The sequence below is a fragment of the Rhipicephalus sanguineus genome, chromosome 1, assembly GCF_013339695.2.
Source record: "Rhipicephalus sanguineus isolate Rsan-2018 chromosome 1, BIME_Rsan_1.4, whole genome shotgun sequence".
In the NCBI taxonomy this organism is placed as follows: domain Eukaryota; kingdom Metazoa; phylum Arthropoda; class Arachnida; order Ixodida; family Ixodidae; genus Rhipicephalus; species Rhipicephalus sanguineus.
In genome coordinates, this window is record NC_051176.1 from 229,478,998 (window position 1) to 229,502,217 (window position 23,220).

Sequence of the window (23,220 nt, forward strand, 5' to 3'; positions counted from 1 at the left end):
TTTCTTTCCACTTGCTGTGCCCGAAACCCATATGTGCTCTGAACACGTTTGTTTCCCTCTATACCATTTTGTTCTGCTATGAATTAGCATTCCAACACCCCCACCTCTCCTTTTTGATGTGATCCTGTTACATCCTTCCCAAATATAATTGTCAATATGTGGTGGCTCTTCCAAGTCTCTAAGGTGTGTTTCTGTAACCGCATAAACACCTGTCTGTTCCTTGTTTAACTGTCCCTCAATCTCTAACCATTTTGCCTTTTTTCTGCCACCCTGCATGTTTATGTAACTAATTGCAACACGCGCCTTCTCCCTTCTTTTACCTTTTCTCTGATTTTTCGCTATACTGCCTGTCAAAGAGTCCCCCTGGTTGTTTTCCTCACTACAAGCTATCCTGGGCACCGAAGGGCCCGCGTGCCCCCCAAAGAAGCTACTGCGCGTCCTGCAAGTCGCCAACCCACCTCAATGCCAAGCTATGGAGGCTAGAAGGAGAGGTGTCAGCATCGGCGCGCTGGAGAAGGAGCGAGAATTCATCCAGATGCGGCGGCGCTGCTGTCGGCTCCGAGATGCCCGCGCTCGCGCCCGCGTAACAGCCGCTTTTTGTTGCAACTATTTCACGCTACCATGCGAATTATAACAAAGGCTAGATGGCACATTCCTGGCGGCTCGCTGCAAAGTGTGTATTGGCACTGAAAACTAATGTTTTCAATTTACTTCCTTGTATATCAGATATGTTTGCCACTCGCACCCCGAAGCGCTGGAAGATAGGGAATCAAATGAATGACTTGTCGTGAGCTTGATACCAAAACAACGTCCGTGCAGTTTTCACTTTGATGCCACAGTGTTCTCCGTGACGTCTCAACAATAAAGTTGTATCCTCCTCCTCCGTGACGTCTCAATGCAGGTAAAGGTATTAGCAACCATACTTGAATGCGTTATTTTTATTAGGGGTTTGCGAATAGTGAAATTTCATCTAGAATCGAATTCGAATCGAATAGTAGCGAATAGTGGCGAAAAATATCGAATCGAATAGTACGTATATTTACATGAAACATGTACCGCCAGTTACTGCAAGACCAAGGAAAAATAAGGGACGCTACGGGTTGATGGCAGCTTTATTACGTGCTTAATTGTTCGGAAGAGTATTTTTCTTCTGCTTTTATGGACGCGCAGGCATGTTGATAGAAGAGACGTCACTCTAGTTAGCAGGGGCCCTCTCAACGGCTAAAAAAAAGGGGGTACGGTAGCTAGTTTTTTTCCTTATAATCGCAGAATACGGCGCCTTCAATTGTGCTCCATCTGTGGTCGCGCAATACTGCTTTATATGCATACTCGGGGCCCAACAATCTTCGGGCGCTCGTTCACAGCAGTGTTTCAACTACGCGCCGGAGCTATGGGAGTTCTTGAACGAGTGGTGCGGTGCGGCAGTGACGACTGCACAGCGGGAACAAATTTTCATATATGAATCCAATCACCGAGGGTTTCGCGGGCCGAAGTCTGAATGTATTATGTCGCCTGCGGCATACGCCACCGAACTTGGCAAGGAAAGTCCATATGCCTTCGTTTCAGAGGCGAAGTTGTGAAGAGCTTGACAGTTTCTCATCTTTCTTTTTTTTTTACGTGCGCAAATTACATGATCGCCTTTGAAATAAACACGCGCTCGCTTTTGTACCAGGATATCAGTGAAAGTTTAAACGAAAGGCCTACTGTACCGCTGTTAGCGTTAGTTTTATCCACTCCACCCTATAGCCAAGTTGCGCACCTTTGTCGCGTTTTAGACATTCGTCCTGTCGAATTATTCGATACTTCGATTACTAGCTATTCGAAAGTCGAATCGAATTATTTGGTCAGGTAATATTCCATTCGAATTCGAAACTCGAATATTCGCACACCCCTAACTTTTATGACTTGCGCATCGAAAACCAAGGTATTTGTACAAGCAAGACATTTATTTTGACACACTCTTAGAGTGCATCCAGGTGCAAAGCAGTGTCTGCTGTTTACACCTCGCTGTGGCATGGTCACATCGGTACGTACCGATATCGAACAAGTTCAAATCGGCACACCGCAGACGTTGCGAGAACACGTGCAAGCAACGAAACGTGCAGCGCCGGCGGTCGGCGGGTGTTCTCGACAGATCTCAGTATAGGGTGCCTCGATGCGCGCAGCGCGCGGTCATTGAGGCACCCTATCTCAGTACGGACGTGTGCGCCGCCCCGCGGCGGCATGAAATACCAGCACGCCTCCTTTCAAGGCGCGGCCGAGACGATGCTGACACCTCTCCTTCTAGCCACCATAACCAAGCCTCCTATCGAAGTGTATTCCGTCTCTTCGAAAACCACCCCACCTGTGCACCTCTCTGTTTATTTCCGCTACCTCGATGCCTTTCTCTCGACTCATCTGCCATATCGCTTTGTTTGCGTCGACAACCGCTCTTTGCAGGTTGCCGTCACGCACCGGTACCTCCGGTATTGTGCATACCACTATCTGCACCTGAGGGGAAATGGCGCGCATGTCATCGAGCCCTTTCGCCAATGTGGTCGCTAGTTCGGCTGATTCTTCATTCAAGACGTCGTTTAGACCTCCCGCGATTATCACGAGGTTACGTCCATTAGCCTTACTTGCGAGTTTTGCGCTAGCTTGTCTCATCACTGATCCCAGCCCATGTCCCGGGAACTTCCCTATTAAAACTCGTTTGTCGCCTCTCACCCTTTCCTCGACTGCTTCTGCGCATCTAACTAAATTCGAGTCCCCGGCGATTATCACGTGCTCCAACTTTTCTGCTGGACTGTCCCGCACCTACCGCACCTGGCCACTGCCTTGCTGTTTTGTCCCCTCCCCTTCCCAAAACTACTTCGCGGAAGCTGGGTCCTGTGACCCTTGCACCTGTCTTTTCCAAACCTGTTTCCCCCTTCGCGTCTACCACTGTGGGGGTCGATGCCCCGCTGTTGCTTGCTTCCTTGTTCACCATGACTACCTTTGCTAACCCCTCCTCGGCTGACTTAAGCCTTTCCCCCATAGCCATCGTTTTTTCCCGCTCTGTCGCCAACGCATTCTCCAGCTCGGCGATTCTTACCATGAGCTCATTCTGGGCAGCCATCATTATTTACATTTTCGCCTCTAACTCGCATTGCTTACACTTGGCGTCAGCTCCCTCTGTCTTCTCATCCGTACAAACCTCTATTTTCCATCCCAATCCGCACCCTGAACACTTTACGGTCTTTTTGACCATGGCTAGATCGTTCACACGGCGTAGTAGATACACTTAAAGTCAAATGGTATCACAAAACTCCGCAAGTATGCTACACTTCAAAGCACATGTGTACCTTTCAGCCACGTGGTGGCCGAACAAACAAATAATAAAAAAACCCAGGCGACTGTCACACAGGAAACAGTACAAAGTTGTAAGCCCTATTAAGCTTCAATCTAGTGGCTTATGTACTCATATAACTAAAAAAACAAGCTCAAATCATGCAAAAAAACTTATCTGACGCTGTCATTCCGGAGCCCACGAAAAACACGTCCGTCTTCTAGCAGCTCTGCCAGGGGGCGCCGCTCTGGCATTCATGTTCAACAGGCGGCGTGTACATAAACGCAGTGTGTGAAGAGTACTCTTTGAGTGCGCACGTTTCGTTCTTCTTCGGCGCTTCGCGCCAAACAGCGTGTTCGTGGTTGGTTGGCGTCCCCGCCGGCCGCGTCAGTCACCGCCGGTCTTCCTCGACTGCTGCTGCGCCGGGACTGCCACCCATTCACAGTCGCCTCAAGGTCGACACAACTATCACCAAACTCAAAAAGACCGGCGAACTGGTAGGACGGATGATTCACCGCGTCTCAAATAAGCGTGGAGGACTGCGAGGTAGGGATGCGCTTCGGCTCTCCCAGGCCTTCATCACCAGCAGAATCCTGTACTCCGTTCCCTATCTCCGGCTTACGAAACACGATGCCGAGCGCATAGACGCAATAATACGAAAGGCCACCAAACGGGCTCTGGGCCTTCCAATCACAACATCCAATGCGCGTTTGACCGCACTTGGCGTAATCAAATCGCTCCAGGAGCTCACGGAAGCCCATCTAGTCAACCAGTACACTCGGCTTGCGCAGACGCCTTCAGGTCGGCGCCTTCTCGCTCGCCTCTATATACAACACGACCATGAAACAGAGGACACGCTCAGGGTACCGGAGCTTTGGAGGCACAAACTTTTCGTCGAGCCTCTACCCAGAAACATGGACTCGGAGTTGCACCAGGGAAGACGGGAAGCGCGCGTTCGGGCGCTAGAAACACGGCACGGTAGTAACGCAGGAGTTTACTACGTGGACGTCGCCGGACCGGGAGCGAGGGGGTACTATACGGCAGCAGTATTCCACAAGGAAACGCAGGTGGATGGCCTTTCCTTTAAGGCCCGCAACTCAACACAGGCGGAGGAGGTCGCTATAGCGTTAGCTCTCTCGCACAAAACTTCTAATGTAATCATTACTGATTCTCGCAAAGCCTGCGCCCGTTACATGGCAGGGGAAATTTCACCCCTTGCCTACGAAATTCTGCATGCGAGCACAAGGTTCGCCGAACCCACCCCAAAACGCTTGGTATGGACCCCAGGCCATCAGGGTCTTCGAGGGAACGAGGCCGCAGACGCGGCTGCCCGAGCGCTCATTCCCCGGGTGCCTCATTTGAACCCTATGGACTGGAACCCACAACCGCCGCTGCTCAGGTACAAAGAAATTGTAGAGCACTATCGCTTCCAGCATTGCCGGTATCCACCCCCCGCCAAGGGTCTGGATAAGGCGGGAGAAAGAATCCTACGACGACTGCAAACGAACACATTACTATGCCCGGCCATATTACAATACTTCGATCCAGCAGTCACTGGCAGGTGCAGGCACTGTGGGGAGACAGCCGATGTCTACCACATGGTATGGGCCTGCCAGCTGAACACAGCCATTCCCCCCCTCCCCAACCCTACGCGAGAGGACTGGGAGGCGACGCTGCTTAGCTGCTCTGACCTGGGGGCCCAACAAGCCCTCATTGCGCGAGCAAAAGCAGCGGTGTCGTCCAATGACGTCCCGGACTGAGGATGTCACCTAGTCTGTAGGGCCCTTTCAGGGGCTCATACACTCTCTTTTATAATAAAGTTTTTCACCACCACCCACAACACAGCAGAAAGTTAAAGCATGAAGCCCGCACGCTCGGTGCGGGCCGTGCGGCGACTGCTGCGGCGTACACACTTTTCCCATGAGCGCTTGCGCGCCCGTTGGTGGCGCTCGTGTGCTTAAAAAAGGTCTATTCCTCGCGGGTCTAGGGGAAAGTCTTTCTTCAGCGTTCTTTGCAATATGTCCCAAAAGAACACGTCTTCCCCGCATTCTAAAAAGACATAAAGACATACTCAATGGTCTCAGGCTGTCTACATATAATGCAGTGCACCAAACCTCCTTGCAGTGCACACCCCAAGGTACATGCATCCCCTTTTCCTCTATCCATGTTTAAACCTCTAGTGTCCCGGTGTGCAACCTGAAGAAAAAGGACTTGGCTCCTGGAGCAACATACATTCGTTTTACACGCTTCAGGACATCGTTTCCTGGATTGGCACTATAAGTGGCGCGATACAGAGGCACAGGAAGAAATATATCGACAAGGTCCTTGTGCAACTTCCTTCATTTCACTTCCGACAAATATTCGCAAGAAAATCGAGCACGCACGAATTTATAAGCCGCCACAACTTCCTTCAGGAAACCGAAAACCCCTCCTGCTGTAAATTCGGTGGATACACCAAAGTCTGGCAAAAGTTTGCTTAGTCTAAGCTGTAGTACATTACGTAAAAAAGGGTCCTTCACATCATGCAGGAAACAGAACCGGTTCACTACTTGCCTCAGGATTAAATGCGACAGGCCGAGGCCTCCATCATGTATATGACGGAACAGGCTGGTACGGCTTGTCCTCTCCCAAACTGACCCTCAAACAAAAACAGCCAGAATTCTGTGCAACATTTGTACGTTAGTGCGAGAGCAGTGCAAAACGCTTAGCACATACCACAATTTCGTAACAAAAAAGACATTGCACACAGTGCTGCGCGCAAACAGTCAATTCTGATCCTTTTGTCTTCTCTGCCCTTGCGCGCATTTCCAAAACTTAGTTCTGCCAGTATGGTTCACTATCGCGATAAAACTCTAAAGGGGCGCCTAGGTATCTCATGGGAGTGGAAACCCATCACATGTTGGCAAACGTGTTAGGTGTCACTGGCCAAGCGCCATCCCAGATTCCAAGGCTCTTGCCCCAGTTAACAGCGCTGCCAACAGCACAAAACCGCTTCACAATTTCCACGGTATTCGTGACACTGGCGTGGTCTCCGCAAAACATCGCTATGTCATCCGCGTATGCGATTAGTTTTACCTCAACTTGCTGTATTTTAAAGCCATTTATACAGCTAGCTTAGATTATACTGAGGCACAAGGGCTCGATATATAAAGCGAAAAGTAGCGGTGAGAGGGGGCAACCCTGTCGCACCGACCGCTGCACTTCGATAAGCTCTCCAACGGACTTGTTGATTATTAGTCTCGTCGCGCAACCCCTGTACGCCATTGCGACTCTCTCCGTGATAACGGATCCCACGTTTATATATTCCAGAATAGTAAACAGTATTTCGTGCGGGACGCGATCGAACGCTTTCTCCAAATCGAGCTGGAGCATTGCGACTTGTTTGCATAATACGTCACAGCACTCCAGTATGCTTCTCGCCGTGTGAATGTTAGTGAAAATGGACCGGTCCTTTATACCGCACGTCTGGTGCGTCCCAACTATATCCTTCATAACCGCTTGAAGTCTTTTCGCCAAAACTTTCATGTATATCTTGTAGTCGACATTCGCTAAGCTGATAGGGCGATATGCCGTTACCTGCCTTAACGTGTCACGATCGTCTGTTTTTGGGATGAGAACTGTGTGCGTGGACAGGAATGAAGGCGGTAATCGCTTACGTTCATATGCATCTTCTAAAACATCAGCTAGTATAGGGGCTAATTCGTACTTGAACGCCTTGTAAAAATCGGCTCCTATCCCATCGGGCCCAGGAGATTTTCCCAGTTTCAAGTCATCAATAGCCACCGCTATTTCCTCGGCCGTAATCGGGCGCTCTAAAATCTCTTTTAAACTGTTATCAATCTTTGGCATTGAAGGCATGGATTCTGTCTTGAAGCTTCCCGCGTCAACCGGGCTACAGGCAAACAACTGTCTGTAGTACATCGTGAACGCGTTAAGACTTTCAAAGGGCTCCAACCAAAAATGGGTTTATTTCCCGACGTTTCGGAATCAACTCGATTCCTTCTTCAGGGGGAGTGACAGCGGAAGGGTCTTGAAGCTTTCTTGAAGCATTCGCTCCCCCATTCACTCCCCCTGAAGAAGGAATCGAGTTGATTCCGAAACGTCGGGAAATAAACCCATTTTTGGTTGGAGCCTTAATCTTAATTAATTAAGTCTTAATTAATTAACCCAACCAGACAGGCGAATCGTGAACATGTGTTCGATGTCTGTCTGTTCATCCAAGATAACACCGTCGTGTTCAACTTCGTAAATTACGTTCCTGCGGGCCCACTTCCTTTCCTTTGCGAGGGCTCTTTTAGTTGGTGCCTAACCTATCATTGCATCTACTCTTGCTCGGATCAACGCCCCGCGATAGCGTTCGATACCTGTCTGCTCAAGCTTCTGCTTGAGCGCACAGATATCCTCCCTGAACGTCCCATGAGCTAGGCTTTCTTCATACATAAGCACTTGCAAGCTTTTCCGCAGGTCGGCCTCGTATTTATTCTTCTCGTACTTTATAGCGCTGGATCGTTCTAGTGCCTTCATTTTTGTTTTTTGTTTGAAGGTTTCCCATTGTTCGCATACTGTTGTGTGTGCTTGGTTCTTAATCTATTCAAGCAAGGCTAGCACTTTTTCGCAGAAAACCTCATCGTCCAAAATCTTCGCATTGAGCTTCCATAATTCCCATGCGAACTTATTTCTACTTTCCGCTTTGCTTTTAATATGAAACGAGACTAGGCAGTGGTCACTGAATGAAAGAGACTGCACTCGGTACTCTTGCGCAAACGTTATCAATTCGACCGGAACGTATACACTCTGTCAAGCCGGGCGTGGCTGGCTGCGTGAAAATGCGTGAAGCGCACATTTCGAGCGCTATCCCAGCATTCCGCCACGTCCTCGAGCCCGTATTCATCAATTATTTTGCGAAGCTCAGCCGTGCTGGCGTCTCTATACGCTGCACCACTCGATTTATCGCGTGCTGCCAGTACACAATTAAAGTCTTCCATAACTACCAGATTCCCTTCATTATTGCAATAATTTCTAATACTCTCGAAGAACTGTCTTCTTTCATCGAGTGCATTAGGAGCATAAAGGCATATCACTCGCCAGTCTACTGAACCAAAAATAGAATCACAGACAACCATACGTCCTGCCGAGCCTGACCTCACAGCCTTCACTTCAAGGCCCGGGTGCTGGCGCACAAAAAGGGCACACCCTGCGGATCTCCCAACGGCGTGACTAACAGCCGCATAGTACCTTGACGTGAAAGGAAGCACCATACTCTTGGTCTCGACGTCACCTTCAATTTTCGTTTCTTGTACGGGCAATGACATCTAAATCTTGTTCCGTCGTCAGCCTATACAACTGCCGTTTCCTTCTCCTAGCTGCAAGCCCTCGAACATTGATTGTGGCGAAGCGCAAGGGTTTATCAGGCAGTGCAATTGCAATAATATAGTATAATAGAGAGCGAGAGTATGGGGCGACAGATTGACTACAGATTACCGTGGGGCCCGAAACCTAGATCGCGGCTTCCTAATCTTACTGCTATGTAACCGGTGGCGGTGGTGGCGGCGTCGATGGTGTCGACGCCGTCAGCCGCCGGTCTTGTAGGATGGTCGGCCTTGGCCGCAACGTCGGCCGACGCTGGGGGGCTGTTTTTGGTGGTGGCTCTCTGGCGCTGATCAGGTCAGTATAAGAACCCTCTCCCTCGACGCCTTCGTGTGATCGCTTATTAGTCGCGGCGCCTTCCTTAAAAATGTCCATTGCCTCCTCCACTTCCTTCTTGCCACCCGCCACTGACGCTTTGCTTTTCTGATCCCTCACCAGTGCTGCTTCTGAGGCTTCATCTGTAACCGGTAGTGCGTCTTCGCCTTTGAAGTTCGTCGGCCCAGCTCGAACTTTCTTGCTTGAGATTTGTTCAGCCAGTGCACTGTCCGTCGTAGCGCTTTCTGCCTCAGCACTCGCTGCTGCTTCCGAATCGGCTTCATCCATTAGTAGCTCCGAGTGTCGTCGCTCCCCACGGGCCCCGCGACACTGGCGTAGGTACGCACGCATTCCGTCTCGGTGTGGCCAAAGCGACGACACAGCGTGCAGCGTGGCACCTTACGGTCCCGACGAATATGCCCGGTGCACTGACAGCGAAGACATAGTGGTGCCCTTCCCGGCACTACCACAAGGGCCAGCCCACCAGCAATCCTTATCTGATGGGGCTTGACCTCTGGCTTGACTCCTGCCTTCAGGTTCATTGTCCCGGGATGTGTCGTTGAGGCCTTGTCAGACACGCCGCTGACCTTCCAGCGCTTCTTGACTACATCCGTCACTCTTCCGTAGTTCAGCAAGGCCGCCCGTACGTCGTCATCGGGAACGGTAGGCAGGAGTCAATGCAACTTCAACCGCAGCTCCTGCTTCGACGGGTCAATGAGGACGCAACTCTGGCCCTTCACTTTCACATCGGCTTTCTCGAGCAGCCTCTTCGCGCCTTCCGCGCACTTGAAGGTGACTGCCCATATGTGATTCATTTGATACGCTCACGAAACCTCGGGGAGCAGTTTCAAATCACTCAGCGTATCCCTGAAGTCTTCTACACGATAGGGCCGCCGGCCCTCACGTCCCCATGCATGAAAACGGTATTCAAAACTAAACGACCTGACGGCAGACTAGACAAAACAACGCGATACTCGTTATCCGAGGCAGCAGACACCCTGTTTCCGTGGCCAGAAACGGCCGCTGATATCGTGGACGCTGAGCGCGGGGCCGACGATCAAGAGGTCGCACGGGAGGGTTCTGAGATGGTATCGCACATGGTAAAAGGTCATTCCAAATGCGTCCGCTCGCTATCGCGGCCGGAAGTGGAATCAATGCTCTACCACTGAGCTATGCCCCCAGATGAGAATACCGTACGAAAATGACATACTTTACAGTGGTATAAAAATATGTGGAAAGAAAAGGTAAGACGCGAAGGGGGCATCCGGGATTGAACCGGGGACCTCTCGATCTACAGTCTAATGCTCTACACTGAGCTATGCCACCTTTCTTCTTTTTTCTTTATTGCCTTGACTCAAGCAGTACATTAAAAAGAAACGTGTAACAATACGGAAGGTGAGATCACTCGCATTCGGCTAGATCGTTTATATTAAAAAGTACTTAGCTTTAACAAGTTCATCTAGAACTGTTATCCACTCTGGGGGATCACTCAGTGTCTTAAACACATCTCGCATATAGATTACTTCTTCCAAAAAGTAATGATTTGCTGGAAACGCTTTCAAATGCGCATGTCTGACATCCATTCTACATGCATACACATGACACTATGCATACACATAACGCATGGCGCTTCATCACCTACCGCCATAGACGTACGCAGATTTCCCCTTCAGGGGGGGGGGGGTTAGTCGCAGCGCCCCCCCCTCCCAATTATGTCAATGTATGGTGCTGACATTGCGCCCCCCCCCCCCGTGTCGCAGCAACCTCCCCTCCCTATTATGTCAATGTGTGGGGCTAATTTTGCGCTGCCCCCTCTTAGTTGAATAGGGGAGGTGGCCGCCCCCCCTGCACCCCCCCCCCCCCCTGTGCGCACTCCTATGCCTACCGCGTATGGCAAGTAGCGAATTCCGAAGGGGATTAAAGGCAAGTCTTTTTTTAAAGTCTGTTGAAGCACATCCCAAAGGAAAATCGAGTCATGACAGTTCAGAAACATGTGATCGGTGGTTTCCGGTTTTCTGCAAATAAGACAGTCAACCGACTATGGAACAAAGAGGCCTTTGCTCTGCAGCCATGGCTTTGTAGGGAGGGTGCCCGTGTGCAGTTGAAAAAAGAAAGATTTCATTGACGGTTTCACTGGCATTAGTTTTACCCGCTTGAGCAAATCACGTTCAGGGCCTAAGTGGTATAATCCCCGATACAATGGAACCGGCAGAAAAACATCTAGTAAATCTTTATACAAACGTTTACGCGTTACAACCGCTAAGTAGTGTAAGAAAAATCTTTCCTTAAGAATCTCCATTGAGGCTACAACTTCACGTAAGAAGGCAGACAGTTTCGGCGTTCCCAAGGAATGCGTTGCAATTACGCAGTCTTGCAATGAATCTCGTAATCGCACTTTGACTACCGAGCGAAGAAAAGGGTCACTTTGGTCCTGTAAGAAAAAAAATCTTGTTACAATCTGCTTGAAAACCACACGAGGTAACGCGAGACCACCGTTCTTAACCCGAAGAAAAAGATTGGAACGGCTCATGCGCTCCCAAGCTGATCTCCAGATCACTGCAAAAACCCTGTGCAGCTTTTGAACTGATACTCTAGCCATGCCTTAAGACGTGCAGCACATAATACGCTTTAGCGATCAGAAAGACGTTTTCAAACAGCTGCTTTTGCAAACATGGAAAAATTATGTCCACCCCACTTTTCTGTTTGCAGCTGTACTCTTTTTGCTTCGTCTGCCCAGTAGTCTTTACTTCCTTTGTATTGGTCGAGAGGCGCTCCTAAATAGTTTCCGGGCATTGTGCTGAAAGGTATACGGCCTACCATATCTGGAGTATGCTCCCAGTTTTCGTGCCAGAAGCAGAGACATTTCGTCTAGCTAATCATGCTTCTAGTTGCATTACAGAAATCCTTAGTCTCTTCTATGACTTCATGAACACTCTGCTCATCTGTGCAAAAAACAGCTACGTCATCCGCATAAGCGAGAACTTTGACTTCACTATTGAAAAAGGTGTAACCATGAATGTTTGGCTTCCCAGGAACATTTAAACAAAGGGGTTCTAAATACAGATCAAAAAGGAGGGACGACAGACAGCATCCCTATTGAACAGAGGCTTTAACTGCAATACATTCACTCAATTTTCTGTTTATCACTATACTTCGCTGTGCATTTGTCATAAACCATTCTAACACCATCCAGAATTACTGATCCCACATTCACATGTTCCAGTATTAGAAACAATATCTCGTGTATCACTCTATCAAAAGCCTTACTTAAGTCTAGTTAAATTATAGCACTTCGACCTTCCAGGCATCACAACAATCGAGAACTGTTCTAGCTATATGAATATTTGTAAAATGGACCTACCTTTAATTCCACAGGTCTGGTGAGGACCGACAAGGGACTTTATCACACTTTGTAAGCGGCGAGCTAAAACTTTCATGTAAACTTTGTAATCGGTGTTTGTTAAGCTTATCGGTCGATATGCTTCCACCTAAAGCAGTTTCGATGGTTCATTAGTTTTGGGAATCAGTATAACGTGGGATGTTCGAAATGACGAAGGTGTTAGTTTCTTATCATAGCATTCAAGTATAACTCGATGCAGCGCTTCTGCCAATTCGCTTTTGAAAAACTTGTACACCGCGGATCCAAGACCATCTGGCCCAGGAGACTTCCCGGAGCTCAGTTCTACTATGGCTTGCTCATCTTCTGCGACCGTTATCGGCCTTTCAAGTGACAGCCTTTCTTCATCATCTAGTTTAGGCATAAGTGACAAAAACTCATTCCTAAATGTTTCGGTGTCACATGTTTTAAGGCTGAAAAGGTTTCTGTAGTATTCGACAAAAGCAAGCTCTATTTGTTCAGTCTTGCGAGTAATGGTGTCTCGAAAACGAATTTCGCTCATTTCCTTCGACAAGGCATGTCTTTTCTCTTCACTGAGTGCTCGCTTGGTGGGCGTCTCACCCAACCAAAGCCGCTCACACCTAGCCCTTATCATCGCTCCGCGATACCTTTCCGTTATCTATCGCCTCAAGCTTTACTTCTTTTATTTCTTTCATGAACAAGCCAGGTTTGTTACTCTCTGCATCGAGCATGTACTCTAACGTGCTAAGCCGTTGCTTTTTTTGCTGCTTTTCTTTCTGTCTTAACATGCTCGCTCTTTCCAAGGCGGCGATCTTGAATTCGCATTTAAGTTGTTCCCAAAGTCCCATGAAATTACTTGTTTGATTCGACAGCATATTCTCGATATACTTCTTATCTTTTCGACAAAAATTTCATCCTGTAGTAATTTGCTGTTGAATTTCCACAGCTCCCAGCTAAACATCGACACCTTTTTTTTAGTACCTAAGGTAACCATCACCAAAGAATGATCAGTGATACTAACACATTGTGTATCATAATGGGAGCAGAAAGACGCCAGGTTTAGGGGAACATATATTCTATCCAACCTAGCATGAGTGTTACCTTGAAAGTGAGTGTATCTTGCTTTCTGGACATGTGCCAGCACTGAACCTATAACATCGAGTTCATTTTTATCTGTCATTTCTCGTAACACGTCCGCGCTCTTATCTCTCTGGTTGTTGTTGTTCGTTCTATTTTCAAACCTACAGACACAATTGAAATCATCAAGCAAAAACACATTTCTTCCACATTCTAGTATAGGGCGAATGCTATTAAAAAAAACTTCTCGGTCACACGCTCTATTCGGTGCATAAATGCAAACTACACGCACAGGATTTCCAAAAGTAATATTATCCCAAACAATCATGCGGCCGCTTTCACAATATAACACTGACTCGACAATCCCAACGCATTGCGGATAAATATAGCACAGCCGCCAGACCTTCCAAGTGCGTGACTCACACATACATTACATCTTTCACGAAATACTTGAACCATTCGATCAGTTAGTTCTTTGCTTTCAGTTATGGTCTCTTGGACCGCTAACATATCGATTTCATTTTCTAACATAATACGACTTAGTTGAGACTGCCGCCTTCGCGCAGAAAGTCCTCTTGTGTTGAGTGTTGCGATACGCAGGGGATTTGTAATGTTCATAGCCATCCTAAGTTGTGATTATCACAAAAAAAAAAGAATATTTACTCACGTCTGTATGACGAGCCATGAGCTATGCCCTCAGATGAGAATGTCCTACGAAAATGACATACTTTACAGTGGTATAAAAATATATGTGGAAATAAAATGTAAGACGTGAAGGGGGCACCCGGGTTTGAACCGGGGACCTCTCGATCTGCAGTCTAATGCTCTACCACTGAGCTATGCCCCCAGATGAGAATACCGCACGAAAATGACATACTTTACAGTGGTATGAAAATATATATGGAAACAAAATGTAAAAACGCGAAGGGGGCACCCGGGTTTGAACCGGGGGACCTCTCGATCTGCAGTCGAATGCTCTACCACTGAGCTATGCCCCCCCCTTTTTTTTTTCTTTTTTTATGCCCCCTTTTTTTATGCCCCCTTTTTTCTCTTTATTGCCACCTTTGCACATAAAAAATTTACAAGCTCTTCGTAACCAGTCTAAAAACACCAGCCTGGCTACGACTGGTTTTATTTAAAAGCGCTTCATTGCAGCCAACTCATCTAATAACGACACCCATTCGGGTTGTTCGTCCCTAGAATTGTACACATCTCTGATGTATATAATGCTTTCTGTGAAATATTCATGCGCAGATCGGGCATCTCTATCTACATGGCGCACAGACATTCTTGTTCGCCACACGCTGTGAAGCACAAGCAACATAAACATGTCATAAGGCACACCATCTTGATTTTCCGTAGCCAAAAATCTAATACCGTATGGCGTGATTGGCAAGTCCTTTTTCAAGGTGCGCTGCAAAATGTCCCACAGAAACACAGCGCCCCAACAGTCAAGAAAAATGTGGTTGATTGTCTCGGGTTTTCTGCAGATAAGGCAATCTATCGACCACGGGCAAAGAAACCCTTCTCTTGTAGCCACGGTTTTACCGGCAATGTTTCGCTGTGCAGCTGGAAGAAGAATGTCTTTGCGCTTGCACGTACGGTCATCATTTTTACCCTCTTAAATACGTCACGCTCATGGCCAACACGATATATCGCTCTGTAGATGGGCTGAGGTAACATAACGTCACGTAAATCTCTGTAGAGACGCTTTCTCGTTACATCAGATAAGCAGTCCGTTGAAAACCGCACCTTCAATATTCCGTATGCCATCACTACTTCTCTTAAATATCCACGCAGGTTACATTTTACAGACACATTTGATACCACATAATCAGGAATCCTATAACACAGTACAATTTGCATAAACGTTCGCAGAAAAGGGTTACATTGGTCACGTAAAAAAATAAATCTTGACACTATTTGCTTCAGAAACAGATGAGCCAATCCTAGACCACCATTTTTTTTCAAGAATGAAATAAGTTTGTCCGGCTAGTACGCTCCCATACCGACCCCCAAACAAATACTGATAAAACTCTGTGTAATTTTTGCACATTTGCTCTTGTCATGAAGAGGAACTGCAGGACATACCACACTTTACAAATAATGAACAAATTACATGCAGTCGCTCTAGAAAACATAGCAAGTTCCCTACCATGCCAGCTTTGAGTCTTTTCACGTGTACGTTCACATATCTCCTTCCAATAATCATTCGTGTCTCTGTAATGTTGCAGGGGGACACAAAGGTACTTAGTTGGTACAATTGACCATCTCATATTTGCATATTTTTGCGGGGTGGTCTCCCAACATCCGTGCCACAAGCCTAGGCATTTATCCCAGTTTACTGCACTACCTGTGAACTTGCAAAACGAGACCACATCACGTATCACTTCACTGACACTTTCTTTATCCCGACAAAACACAGCAATGTCATCTGCATATGTTAACATTTTTACTTCACTTTCCATTAGTTGATACCCCCTTATTCTATCGTTCCCAATAATCTTCATACAGAAAGGTTCCATGTATATTGCGAATAATAAAACTGAGATGGGATCACCCTGCCGCACGCCATTTCTCACTTGAAAGCTTTCAGTAACATGCCCATTAACCACAATACGCGCAAAGCACTTTCTATAAGCCATTTTTACCCCTTCCAATATTACAGACCCTACATTAACATATTCTAGTATCAAAAATAAAATGTCATGGTTTACACGATCGAAGGCTTTTTCCATATCTAATTGCATCATTGCCACTCTGCTCTCGAACACATCATAACTCTCCAACACACTCCTTGCTACATGAACATTGGTGTTTATTGTGCGTCCTTTTATTCCACAAGTTTGATGTGGACCAACTAATGATTTTATCACCTTCTGCATTCTACTGGCGAGAACCTTCATGAACACTTTATAGTCTACATTGGCTAAGCTGATCGGTCGATAAGACTTCACGGACAATAATTTTATAGGGTCTTCGGTCTTCGGTGTTAGTATTACGTGCGTCTTTCGAAATGAAGACGGAAGCTCCTTTAATCTTAAAGCCTCTGTGTAAACACGATGTAAGGCTAAAGATATTACGCTTCTAAATGTCTTATACATTGCTGCTCCCAATCCATCGGGTCCAGGTGCTTTGCCCACAGATAACTCGTCGATAGCTTTTTTCTATCTCGGAAATATTTATTGGCATTTCCAATTGTTCTCTTTCGCTATCGGAAAGCTTTGGTATCAAACGCAGAAACTCAGTCTCAAACCCTTTATCAGCTTTCACTTCTTGACCAAGCAAGCCATGAAAGTATTCAACAAATGCCCGCTCAATAGCTTCACCTTCTCGTGCGATTCCCCTACTAGTTGTTATCGCTTTAATTTCGTTGCGCTTGGCGTACCTCTTTTCGTCTCCTAGAGCACGTTTTGTAGGCGTTTCGCCAAGAAATAGTTTTTCCGCACGCGCTCTTATCATCGCCCCTCTGTATTTTTCAATGTCTATCGCCTCCAATTGATTCTTTAACTGCCTTATTTCTTTTGTGTACTTTCCAGGTATTTTACTTTCTAGACTCAGTGCAAAGTCTAACTGACATTGCAATTCTTTTTCTTTTTCCTTTTCACTTCTAGACAGCACACTCGATCTTTCAATGGCCCTCATCTTTGTTATTTCCTTAAATCGCTCCCAGGCTTCGATTGCATTTACTTGGGGCTCAGCTAACATTTTATTAATGCTGTCCTGTACACCTTCTACAAACACTTCGTCTTTTAAAATTTTATCATTTAATTTCCATACGTCCCAGTTAAAGCTCGTCCTCTTTTGTTTATGCCCTACAGTGAACATCACTAAGCTATGGTCATCGAAGGATACACTTTTTACTTCATAATTCGAACATATTCGGATTAAGTCTATTGACACATAGGCTCTGTCAAGCCTTGCATGGTTTTCGTGCTGAAAGTGTGTATAGTGCTCCCCTTCAGATAGTACGACACCTACATCTTCAAGATTACAGTCTTGTACAATTGTGCTGAGTAGCATTGCACTTTGATCTTTTACAGTTGCCTTTTTTACTCTGTCTTGAGGGTTACAAACACAATTAAAATCTCCAAGCATAATGACAGTCCTGTCGCATCTAACAAAAGACTTCAGACTCTCAAAAAAAAACTACGTTCACCCTCATTGTTGGGCGCGCACACACAGACAACACGCCAGTTTTTCTTATTATATGTAAAATCACATACTATATACCTCCCAGTACTAGACACAATTACAGTCTCTTCTACTATACCAAGAGAATTTCTAAGTAGTAGTGCACAGCCAGCAGACATTCCAACAGCATGAGACACACATACATTGTACCGCGCCCTAAGTGGAGAGACCATGCGGTCGGCCTGATCTCTACTTTCGTTTCCTGAATGGCAACAACATCGAGATCATGCTCAAGCATCAATCGACTTAATTGATACTGCCGTCGTCTAGCAGCAAGGCCCCTAACGTTGAGAGTAGCAACTCTTAATTGTGTCTCGACGTTCATAGCCATTAGGTTATAACTGGCCATCCCGGCCGCATGATCCTCACCTCTGGTACTCTCTCATCACCTTCTGCGTACCACCGACTCGGCACAGCAACGCCGGGTAATCTCACGCGCATTGGAGGCCGCGGCGTCCCAAGGCATTCCCGCTGACCTCCTCTAAGCAGCGTAACCGATCTTTGGGTCGGTCCCCTCTTTTGGGTGAAATAAAGTTTTGATCATCATCATCATCAGGTCCACGGTTCCATGTAGCCTCACAGTCCCCCGTTCTTCTGGTCGTCAAAGTAAAGCACCGCGTATCATTCCCGCAGCACTTTAGGCACACGTCATTAATGTGCTCCATTTGTTGAGGTCCGATGCCGGGTCAATAACATGTATCTATTGGTCCAAACCCCCGCCTTACGGGGGCTGTTGATTTGAAGGCGACCCCGTTGAAGAAGGCATCTGCTGTTGTTGTAACAACTGTTGCTGATGATGACTTGTCTGTCGCTGCTGAAGAGTCTGCTGCTTCGGCAGTGGTTGCTGTTGTTGTGTCTGCACTTGACCAACTGTCTGCTGTTGCTGAGCCTGTTCTTGCTGTTGTTGGAGTTGGGTCGGCGGCTGGGTCTCGGCTATACGACGTTCACTTAGGACGTTAGGTGCCGGTCTTCGGCGCACTATAATCGCCTTAGCCGGCGGTTCCTCGGAAGCTTTCATTACATTCACCTTCTTCCCTTCCGCCTCCTCCCTTGTCCTCTTGTTAGTGCTAGACGTGTCCATATTTTCTGGCATCTCTTCCTTCGTTTTAGGCGTCGTTGCACCTTGAGTACTCTTCGTAGGTTGGCCTTCATTCGCAGGTCCTTTGCCTGCCACCAGTTGAAGCAGCACTCAGGGGGCGTGAAAAAAGGGGCGTTAACCTGGGTGTTGATTCCTCCCGTCGTCCTCCAGGGAGCTCTTCTGCCTCGACCTCGTCCATGTGGTGCTCAGATAGTTCTTCGCTCCCCACGAGCCCGGCTACACTTGCGTATGTCCTCGAACACCCGCTCTCGTCATGCCCAAAACGCCGACACACTGCGCACGCGGGGCCCGGCACTCCCTCCTAATATGGCCTGTGCCTCGGCAACGCAGGCATAGCGGTGCTTTTCCGGCTACGACAACGAGCGTGAGGTCTCCTGCAATCCGTAACTGATGTGGGAGGTCGTCTACCGTGAGGCCCGGTTTGAGTTCGAGGCTTACCGCGCGCGTCGATGAACCTTTGTCCGCGCAGCCATACACGCGCCAGCGTTCTCGCACTATTTCATTAACCTTGCCATAAAGTGCCAACGCTGCTCGCACGTCGTCATCAGGAACGTTATATAGTAGCCAATGAATCTTCAGTCTCGTATCCTGGTGGCTTGGGCCTATAGCAATACAGCGCTGGTTCTTCACCGCTATGTCATCAGCAGCAAGCATTATCTTCTTGCCCTCAGCGCTTTTGAATGTGATGGCCCAAACATGATTCATTTGGTACGCCCCGAGGCAGCCACCTCGGGGAGCAAAGTCAAACGAATAAATGCGTCCCTGAAATCTTCGACGCGGTACGGCCGCGCCCTGATATCGGCGTGCAAAAAAACAGTACGCAGCGTTGCATCACTTGATGGCAGTCGGGGCAAAATAACCTGATATTCCTGTGACGATTCGTCTATGTTCCTGGTACCGCGGCCCTGCTGGTCCGCTGATGCCGCTCCGATATCGTCGGAGCTCATTCCGCCCACGTCCGTAAACTACGGTGACCGGAAGTGGAATCACTGAGCTATGCCCCCAGATGAGAATACCGCACGAAAATGACATACTTTACACTGGTATAAAAATATATGTGGAAAGAAAATGTAAGACGCGAAGGGGGCACCCGGGTTTAAACCGGGGACCTCTCGATCTGCAGTCGAATGCTCTACCACTGAGCTATGCCCCCAGATGAGAATACCGTACGAAAATGACATATTTTACAGTGGTATAAAAATATATGTGGAAACAAAATGTAATACGTGAAGGGGGCACCCGGGTTTGAACCGGGGACCTCTCGATCTGCAGTCGATTGCTGTACCACTGAGCTATGCCCCCAGATGAGAATACCGTACGAATATGACATACTTTACAGTGGTATAAAAATATATGTGGAAGAAAAGGTAAGACGCGAAGGGGGCACCCGGGTTTGAACCGGGGACCTCTCGATCTGCAGTCGAATGCTCTACCACTGAGCTATGCCCCCAGATGAGAATACCGCACGAAAATGACATACTTTAAAGTGGTATAAAAATATATGTGGAAAGAAAATGTAAGACGCGAAGGGGGCACCCGGGTTTGAACCGGGGACCTCTCGATATGCAGTCGAATGCTCTACCACTGAGCTATGCCCCCAGATGAGAATGCCGTACGAAAATGACATACTTTACAGTGGTATAAAAATATATGTGGAAAAATGTAAGACGCTAAGGGGGCACCCGGGTTTGAACCGGGGACCTCTCGATCTGCAGTCGAATGCTCTACCACTGAGCTATGCCCCCAGATGAGAATACCGTACGAAAATGACATACTTTGCAGTGGTATAAAAATATATGTGGAAACAAAATGTAAGGCGTGAAGGGGGCACCCGGGTTTGAACCGGGGACCTCTCGATCTGCAGTCGAATGCTCTACCACTGAGCTATGCCCCCAGACGAGAATACCGTACGAAAATGACATACTTTACAGTGGTATAAAAATATATGTGGAAACAAAATGTAAGACGTGAAGGGGGCACCCGGGACCTCTCGATCTGCAGTCGAATGCTCTACCACTGAGCTATGCCCCCAGACGAGAATACCGCACGAAAATGACATACTTTACAGTGGTATGAAAATATATGGAAATAAAATGTAAGACGCGAAGGGGGCACCGGGTTTGAACCGGGGACCTCTCGATCTGCAGTCGAATGCTCTACCACTGAGCTATGCCCCCAGATGAGAATACCGTACGAAAATGACATACTTTACAGTGGTATAAAAATATATGTGGAAACAAAATGTAAGACGCGAAGGGGGCACCCGGGTTTGAACCGGGGACCTCTCGATCTGCAGTCGAATGCTCTACCACTGAGCTACGCCCCCAGAGGAGAATACCGTACGAAAATGACATACTTTACAGTGGTATAAAATATATGTGGAAACAAATGTAAGACGTGAAGGGGGCACCCGGGTTTGAACCGGGGACCTCTCGATCTGCAGTCGAATGCTCTACCACTGAGCTATGCCCCCCCCCCCCTTTTTTTTTTTTTCTTTATTGCCTGTTTTTCTTTACAGGTGTTACAGAAACAGGAATGGTAAAAACACACTTGGACCAAGCTTTGGTCCGTAGTGTTCACATTAAAATTCTTTCAAGTGACACAGTTCGTCCAACATTGGCAACCAGCGGGGAGGTTCTTCTTGTGCTCTATACACTTCAGCAATATGCCGTATATTTGCAATGAAGTTTTCTCGGACAGGACGCGTGTTCTGGTCCATATGTCGGACAGCCATTGTAGTCTGCCAGATGCTGTGAAGACTAATTAACATAAACATGTCATATGGGACGTCGTCCTCACTTGTCCACACACAGATAACGAATGCCATAGCTCGTAATGGGCAGCTCTTTTTTCAAATGTTCTTTGAAGGATGTCCCAATGAAAGACTGCGTCCCAGCAATGAATAAATACATGCTCTATTGTCTCAGGTGTTTTACAAAGCAAACAATTGGTTGTCCATGGCACATCGATTCCCTTATCCGCTAACCATTGCTTTACGGGGAGCGTACCGGAATGATAGTTTAAAAATGAATGTTTTTGCCCCTGCTTTCACGTTCATCCTTTTGACCCTTTTTAAAACGTCCTGTCCGGGACCTCCATTGAACACAGATCTGTACAAGGGTGTGGTAACAGGACATCACGGAGATCTTTGTACAGCTTCTTTCGTTTAACAGTGGAAAGATATTCGATAGAAAAACGGAACTTTCAAAAATTCAAAAGATTGTATAACTTCTCTCAAAAAACCGGTCACATATCGGCACATATCATTGTTTGATGACACAACAAAATCCTGGAATGCGCGAAGACAGTCTTACTTGTATCCACAGTTTGCAGAAATTCATTTTTTTTGATCTCGCAGGAACATAAACGAGAGACAACTTGTCTTATAAATAAATGACATAAACCAACTCCTCCGTTGCTGAACGGACTGGAATAAATTTGAACGACTTGTACGTTCCCATGACGATTTCCACATAAACACTGCAAAATCCTATGAAATTTCTGCACATTAATGCGCGACATACAGATGACTTGCATGACGTACCATATTTTGGATATAAGGAACATGTTGCATACGGACGCACGCGCGAAAATAGACAAATCCCGACCACCCCAAGCGTTTGCCTTTTTGCTTGAGTGTTTCTGCTTCACCCTTCCAGTAATCAGTGTTGTCACGATGGCTTTCCAAAGGTACACCAAGATACTTTAAGGGTTTACTTTCCCATTTTACGTTGAGGTATACCTCAGGTCTCATATCCCAATTACCGTACCAAAAGGCAGTTGTTTTGTCCCAATTGAATTATGCTGCCCGTCATGTCGCAAAATTTATTTGCCATGTGAACAACCTCACATATACTCTGTCTATCTTGGCAAAGTACCGCCACATCATCGGCGTAAGCAAGTAGCTTATCTCCGCATTCTGTAACCGAAAGCCGTGGACACTTGTATTATTAATTATTGATAAACAAAGGGTTCTAGGTAGATGGCAAATAACAATGCTGAGGCCGGACATCCTTGTCTGATAGAACTGAGTATTTCAATTTCCTCACTGAGCTGCCTATTGACTATCAGACGTGTTACACACTGCGAGTATGCCATCTTAAGACCATCCAAGATTATGTCACCAACTTCCACATGCTTCAACACACTGAACAATACTTCATGCGAGACACGATCGAAAGCTTTTTGTAAATCTAGTTGCATCATTGCTATTCGTTCTTCGAAGGCATCACAAATCTCTAGAACGCTTCTTACTATATGTATGTTTGTTGTAATGCTGCGACCTCTAATGCCACATGTCTGGTGTGTTCCTACAATCTTTTCGATGACATTCTGCATTCTCCTGGTTAAAACCTTCATGAATATTTTGTAATCAGTGTTCAAAAGGCTTATAGGTCGATATGATGCTACAGATTGTAGTTTGGTGCTATCATCTGTTTTCGGAATTAAGACAGTATGCGCTTGCGTGAAAGAGCACGGTAGTTTCTTCTTTTTATATGCTTC

At 47.0% G+C, this 23,220-nt stretch overlaps 11 non-coding genes across 11 annotated transcripts; all 11 read right to left on the minus strand.

Annotated features, from left to right (window-relative positions):
- Nucleotides 1-14,199: 14,199 nt before the first annotated feature.
- Trnac-gca (transfer RNA cysteine (anticodon GCA)) lies at nt 14,200-14,271 on the minus strand. The gene has a single exon. It is a non-coding gene; the product is annotated as a tRNA-Cys (tRNA).
- A 78-nt stretch (nt 14,272-14,349) lies between these two features.
- Trnac-gca (transfer RNA cysteine (anticodon GCA)) lies at nt 14,350-14,422 on the minus strand. Its single transcript has one exon. It is a non-coding gene; the product is annotated as a tRNA-Cys (tRNA).
- Nucleotides 14,423-19,798: 5,376 nt separating this feature from the next.
- Trnac-gca (transfer RNA cysteine (anticodon GCA)) lies at nt 19,799-19,870 on the minus strand. Its single transcript has one exon. It is a non-coding gene; the product is annotated as a tRNA-Cys (tRNA).
- A 77-nt stretch (nt 19,871-19,947) lies between these two features.
- On the minus strand, nt 19,948-20,019 carry Trnac-gca (transfer RNA cysteine (anticodon GCA)). Its single transcript has one exon. It is a non-coding gene; the product is annotated as a tRNA-Cys (tRNA).
- A 76-nt stretch (nt 20,020-20,095) lies between these two features.
- Nucleotides 20,096-20,167, minus strand: Trnac-gca (transfer RNA cysteine (anticodon GCA)). Its single transcript has one exon. It is a non-coding gene; the product is annotated as a tRNA-Cys (tRNA).
- Nucleotides 20,168-20,244: 77 nt separating this feature from the next.
- Nucleotides 20,245-20,316, minus strand: Trnac-gca (transfer RNA cysteine (anticodon GCA)). The gene has a single exon. It is a non-coding gene; the product is annotated as a tRNA-Cys (tRNA).
- Nucleotides 20,317-20,390: 74 nt separating this feature from the next.
- Trnac-gca (transfer RNA cysteine (anticodon GCA)) lies at nt 20,391-20,462 on the minus strand. The gene has a single exon. It is a non-coding gene; the product is annotated as a tRNA-Cys (tRNA).
- A 77-nt stretch (nt 20,463-20,539) lies between these two features.
- On the minus strand, nt 20,540-20,611 carry Trnac-gca (transfer RNA cysteine (anticodon GCA)). The gene has a single exon. It is a non-coding gene; the product is annotated as a tRNA-Cys (tRNA).
- A 212-nt stretch (nt 20,612-20,823) lies between these two features.
- Nucleotides 20,824-20,894, minus strand: Trnac-gca (transfer RNA cysteine (anticodon GCA)). Its single transcript has one exon. It is a non-coding gene; the product is annotated as a tRNA-Cys (tRNA).
- Nucleotides 20,895-20,971: 77 nt separating this feature from the next.
- On the minus strand, nt 20,972-21,043 carry Trnac-gca (transfer RNA cysteine (anticodon GCA)). The gene has a single exon. It is a non-coding gene; the product is annotated as a tRNA-Cys (tRNA).
- A 75-nt stretch (nt 21,044-21,118) lies between these two features.
- Trnac-gca (transfer RNA cysteine (anticodon GCA)) lies at nt 21,119-21,190 on the minus strand. Its single transcript has one exon. It is a non-coding gene; the product is annotated as a tRNA-Cys (tRNA).
- Nucleotides 21,191-23,220: the final 2,030 nt, after the last annotated feature.